General features: G+C 34.0%; 1 pseudogene; it reads left to right on the plus strand.

Moving 5' to 3' along the window:
- The first annotated feature begins 1131 nt into the window (after window positions 1-1131).
- On the plus strand, window positions 1132-2233 carry LOC133174560 (uncharacterized; annotated as a pseudogene).
- The last annotated feature ends 4180 nt before the right edge of the window (window positions 2234-6413 follow it).

Genomic DNA, 6413 nt, shown 5'->3' on the forward strand with positions numbered 1-6413 from the left:
CTTCACACAACTTTAAAAAAGAAAAATGACAAAGTTTAATTTCAATGGGTACTAAGTGGTATTCCATCTAATATAATTTAAAATCATTTTTTTCATACTACACCTCAGGGAACTAATTTTGTTATATGTGCATAAATCAGCATAAGCAGAATAAGCATTAGCATCCAGCTAGCATCAGGATCAGCATTTAAAAAAAAGTATTACCAGCATAAGCATCAGTAAAGAAATGATAGAACTAGCATAACTAATATTGACCAACACCTACTTCAGATAAGCACTGACGTATAGCATCTGAAAATCAATGAGATTTTTATTCAGTAAAAAATCACTGGTAATATCATTTAGATAATAATATATAATGAAATTTAATGTAAAAATAATCATATGGACGCATGTTAAAGCACAGTCTAAAATTATGCGTAATTATCTTTGTGATAATTGGTAGTTTTAATTACGTCTGCACCTACCGGAATAATCCGAGTTCCGAACACGTTTCTTTTTCAGTAGGGTTATCACTGGGTATATAATAGATGAAGTAACGGCATTTCTCTCTTTCTAATCTAGCAGCCGATTGGTAGGTTCAAATTGTTGTTGAAAATTTTTGAAGTATTTTGCCTTAAACCGAAAAAAATATTGGGTCTTTTCTTTAGGGGAGCTTATTATATTGACAAAATGTTGCCCTTTGGCTGCTCAACATCTTGTAAAATCTTTGAAACATTTTCAACGTTCCTGGAATGGCTGGTTAGGAAACAATCGGGATTGAATATGGTATACCATTATTTAGACGACTTTATTTTTTTGCGGGAAGGGTAGACTCTATTCACTGTCTAATTCTGCTAAATACATTCAAAAGTCTGTTCGCATTCCCCTTAATCCAGACAAAGCACAGGAGCCCACTACATGCCTAGTATTCTTTAGTTTGGAAATAGATACCGTTAAAATGCAAATCCGCATTCCATCCGCTAGTTAAGTCCAAGAAATTTCACAAATACTAGAACATAATATTGAAAAAAAAAAAAAAACAATTACCATAGCATCCCTTCAAAGCATATTAGGAAAACTGAATTTTTTGCTAAGGCCATTCCAGAAACATGTAGTCGTGCTTTTAATAGCCGGTTCTACAATGCTATGATGGGCAAGTACAAGCCTTATAGCCATGTTAATATCACCAAACCAATGAAACTAGACATGCATATGTGTTTAGAATTTTTAAACATCTTCAGTGGGGTAGTTTATTTCCCTGACATTGAATAGAGTTCACGGGACACCCTCCAGCTTTTTACTGATAGTCATCATCTGAAAGAGTCATGTCCCTCATTACACCATTTATGCCTGTCAGCTTAAAAAACAACATACAGTTTAAGGCTCAACACATCCTTGGCAAACATAATGCTATAGCTGATACAATATCTCGTCAACAGTGGCGCAGATTCAGGGAGCTATCCCCAAGAGCAGAACAACAACCTTGGACAATTCCAGCTTCTTTCCACAGTGAGCTTTCACAGATGAAATTAACCGCGCCTCTTTATGTCATCATTAGCAAGTAACACAGCCCAATCTTATTCAGTTTGTGTGCAAACTTTTAATCAATTTAGATTAACACAAGAATTGTGTATTTTGTGGTCACCACCATGTCAACATTTCTTCATATTTTTAGCATATTTATCTGTTAATGGGACAAAGCAAGCTACAGCAAGGGCCGTTGTATCTGCAATTCCCTATCAGTGTAAACTGTTAGGGGGTAGTGACCCCACCAAGCATTTCTTGGTGGGTAAACTCTTGGAAGGTTTTAAAAGGGCAAAGTGTGAAAGAGACACACGTATGTCCATTACTTTGGACTTTTGAAATCAAATTCTAGAAAAGCTGCGTTCGGTTTGTCATGATTCCTATGAAACTAAACTATTTGCAGCTGCTTTTGCTCTGGTTTTCCATGCCTTGTTAAGAGTAGGGGAATTTACTCTTTCTAAAGGAAAGTCATGCAATAAAATTATTCAAGTCCAGCATCTTGCTATTCAAGAATCAGTAGTTCATTTGCTTATCAGGTATTCAAAAACTGACCAATATGGGCTGGGAACAATACTGACCATTAATGCTACTAAACAATTATCCTGCCCAGTTAAACCAATGACTAGATATCTACAAGTACGTCCAAGCGTTCCAGGCCCGCTGTTTTGTCATTATTCTGGCCAAACAATAACTCGTTACTAGATTTCTGCAGTATTAACAAAAGTTTTAAACATGTTGGGTATAGATAGTAAACTTTGGAAATCCCATTCCTTCAGAAAAGGGGCTGCAACAATGTTAGCCCAACAGGGTATATCGGACGAGGTTATACAGGCTTCAGGCCGTTGGCGCTTGCAAACTTATAAATCTTACATCAGGTAAGGCTTACCAAGTAGGTTCCCTCCACACATTTCCCAATCTACATGTCACTGGGCTAATTAATTGTTAAATATTTTTCCTTGGATTGAGTTAAGTTTCTACTGTAGTTGTAGTTATTTGGGTTGTTATTTCATAATGCTGATACAAATCAAGTGACTTCAGATCCAGTTAATATGTGGATTCTGGGGTCTTCCATCATCAAGAGGGTCGCAGTCGCTGCCGCCTGAAGGAGGGAGGGAATGAACCTCTCCTTACCACAAGCAAACATTTGGTGGCAGGGTTACAGCGGCAAGAAACTCCTGAATCCCCTTTCATAGCTCAAGTATTTTAGGTCAAGATCTAGTAAAAGAAAGGTGCTTACAGATTTCTCAAATTTGAGAAATAAATTCCTTTGATGATGCTTTATAACTATAGCTTGGTCAAATAAGATGTTTCGGGGCATAATTTGTAGATAAACAAGACGAAAAATCATATTCTAAACTGTCATTTTCAATGAAAAAATAAGAAAACCAGTCATGAATAGGAAGTTTTTTTCCATATCAGACAAAGGAAATGTATTCAGATTGCCTACAGTCTCTCAGAAAACGATTATTTGTATGTTCTTGGCCTCTTCTTTAAAATGACATTAAATTGAATATCGGGATTATTTTTCACATGATTTCAAGTTGAATTCCATGAAATACTTTATTTTCCTACATAATTCTATTAGAGCCATAAAGTACGGGAAAAAGGAAGTTAAAATTGATTATGACGTCATAATGGATCTAGCGCCAAAAAGTTAGTCTAAAGTCATTTACTAGATCTTGACCTTAAAGAACTTAAAGTTTGGAATTTATCATCATTCATTGTGGGACTAGCAATATACATGTAGGTTCATGTAGGTTTAAGGTGCCTGTTTCGTTTAGTTCAACACATACTGTCTGAATGTAAAATTTTATTTCCTAATGCTAAACTGGTAGGGTCTTGTACCCTCCCGAGGAGAGCATGGCGCTTTTCTTCAAACGTATGTTCTATGAACAAAGCCAGAACAAGACTAGACATGGTGGCAATAGAACAGAAGAACAGGCGGGGTGGAGGGTGGGTGGTGTGGTGGTAAAGTGTGCTTTCGCTTTTTGATAGACACGTGCATTGAATTTAGAAAGAAATCTATTAATTTGTACTCGCAGGTGTAAATATAGGGGGGAGGGTTTTGTTGACATGATTTCATACTGTTTTACAAATCACGTACATTGCAGACAAGCAGAAGTAAAACTCTCAAAATTCTCTTCATCTCTCTCTCCAACAATAAAATGGATGGTTTCTACATGTACATAGAAATTCAATGATCAACATACGTAGTAAACACCCCCACCCCATCCCTACCTCTCCTCGCTAGACGCACACACATTCTAATTTGCTAACTAATGTACACATGCACGTCGTGCATGCATATAAAGAGTTTTTCATGGACCCATGGTATATCTCTGGTAATTAAAAATGTTAGTGATGGGATGTATAATACAGACTGATTTATATTAAAAAAAAAACAAACAAACAAACAAAAAAAAAAAAAAACAAAAACAAAAACCAAAAAAAAAAAAACAAAAAACAAAAAACAACAAAAAAAAAAAAAAACAACATGTCAATCAAAATTAAGGTAATAATTCATAAGTATTCAATAAAAATGTAAGAAACAGAGTTAGAAAAAATATACATTTAGATTTAGTAATGTCCGTAAAAGCCATAACGTTTGCCTCATTGTCATACTTCTGTCTATTTTGTAAAAAGAGTTTCCCCTTGGTTATATGTTTAAATCATTTTTGTGGCGTTTTGCATTGAACCCAATCCAAAAAATAATTTTATTTTGTTTTATTATATTTTGCTTTATTACATTTTGCAAAAATTAAATAACGCAAAATGTGACAATGAAAATGTACGTCATTACATTTTGCGTTAGTCCCAACTCAAAATGTTATAATCTAAAAATTTTGTCATTACATTTTGCGTTATTACATTCTGCGTTGATCTCGGCGCAAAATGTAATCACGCAAAATGTTATAATCCCAGTTTATTACATTTTGCGATGTAACATTGCACATTCAATTGATATCTAAAGTTAATGGGATTTTCCCGTTAAACAACTTAATGACTTGAAATTTTTAACATTTGATGGGATATTGGCCCTTATTGTACATTTATATCGATAACTTTGTTGATGGGATATTGGCCCATTGTATATATTGGTATTATATTTTATTTTCGTGGTGTTGTGCATTCGTGAACTTACTACACAGTGCACAATTCAGCCCATTTGGGGTCGCCACTTGTATTGTTCATTGTTTGGGGACGACCCGGTGGCCACCCCAAAGATTCACCGCGACCAGATAATAATAAATCCCTTCTTTACAAAAGTGTTGTTAATTCTTTCTGACATCTAATATAACGGACATTTTATTGCTTTATGCTGCAATGCTAAAAGTCATTTCTACTTCCGGTGGTTCAATGCTACTTCCAGTAGCATTGATCTAATTATTAAACAGCAAAGGTAGTATCAGGATAAGGATAGTTTGCATTTAATCAACATTGAAGGAAACATAAAAATCAACAAGCTAAGGAAGCATTCACATCAGCATCGATGCAGAAAAAATAGTTCCCTGCACTGTACCTACATGCAAATTCTGAGTGTAATGCCAAGTGCTACTAAAATCCTAATCTCCTTTCACATAAATAAATATTCCACACTTCTGCATGAAACCTTGCAATTTTTTTTTACATTTCATACACATGTATATAATCGAAGAATTTTCATCACTTTATGTTAACCACACAGTTCGAGCAACACTTTCCAAGTATAATAAAACATAAGCTTTCGATCCGGGCGAAAATTATATATAAAGTATGCGACGTAGTGTTGAAGTCTTATATCTTTATTTTAAATGACAGTAGAGGAAAATGTGACCAGGATTTGAAAAACTCTGCCTGTCTTCATTATTTAAAAAGAAATTGATGAAAATAAGTAAGTGTACCTGATTACTAAATTTTAACTCCTTATGAAACACATATGACATTAACGGTATATGCTTCTTTACTGCCATTTCATGTAAACTATCTGTTTTGAAAAATTCCCGTTAGGTATCATGCTTACTTTGAAATATTTGATCAACAGTCATGACCTCATAGGTGAGTACTTGTATTTAACCCACGTGACAGATACTTTGTCATTTATACAATTTAAGAATGAAAAAAAAATAGATTATATTATTTTGTGCCTTTTTCCATTCATTTTTAGGATTTTTTTTAAATATAAATATTAGGAAATCATTATCCCTGTCAATCACGTCATATAGTAAACCATGATGTCATAATATATATGCAAGTTAGAATATCTGGGTGTAGCCTTAACATACCTGCGTAGTTGAATGACATATATGGTTCCAGGCATCAGGTCTTACCCCTGTGTCTCTAAGGAATTGACTTTCTTCAGTGCTACTGAATGTGACTGTTACATGTATTTGTAAAATCATTTGAAAAGTAAATCTAACCTATTGATGTCAGTACATCGATAGAATAACACAGTTGTTTCAGCAATAACTCTTCCTTCTAGTAAACCTTTTAGCTGTTTATCTCCGGGCTCTACTGTAAAGAAAGTTTTTTTTGCGTAATTAAATGGTTACTTTGGTACTGACTGTTGGTGATTATATATACATGTATTGAAATTCTTTAAACATGTACCTGTTTGAGAACTTTGAGAGAGGTTGATCTCGCACTTTAAACCGACTATTCCTTGATATGTTATAACAGATATACCATCTATGAGACACGTCAAATTCCTGGTAGTTATTAAATTCGGGAGGAAATTCACAGTCAAGTTGATTTTCTGTACAAATATATATCATCACATATAATAAAAAAAATGAATTAACTAGGAAATATTTCAAAACAAGATTTTTGATAATATTAATTTGCTACACAAAGAAATATACTAATAGTATTTTCAGAGTGTATTAAAGATCTGGTTTTAATTAGACTATTTGAGTGCAAAACATTTTTTT

The sequence above is a fragment of the Saccostrea echinata genome, unplaced genomic scaffold (genome assembly GCF_033153115.1).
Source record: "Saccostrea echinata isolate AGI-Se365-2 ecotype Australia unplaced genomic scaffold, CSIRO_AGI_Sech_v1 ptg000058l, whole genome shotgun sequence".
Lineage (NCBI taxonomy): Eukaryota > Metazoa > Mollusca > Bivalvia > Ostreida > Ostreidae > Saccostrea > Saccostrea echinata.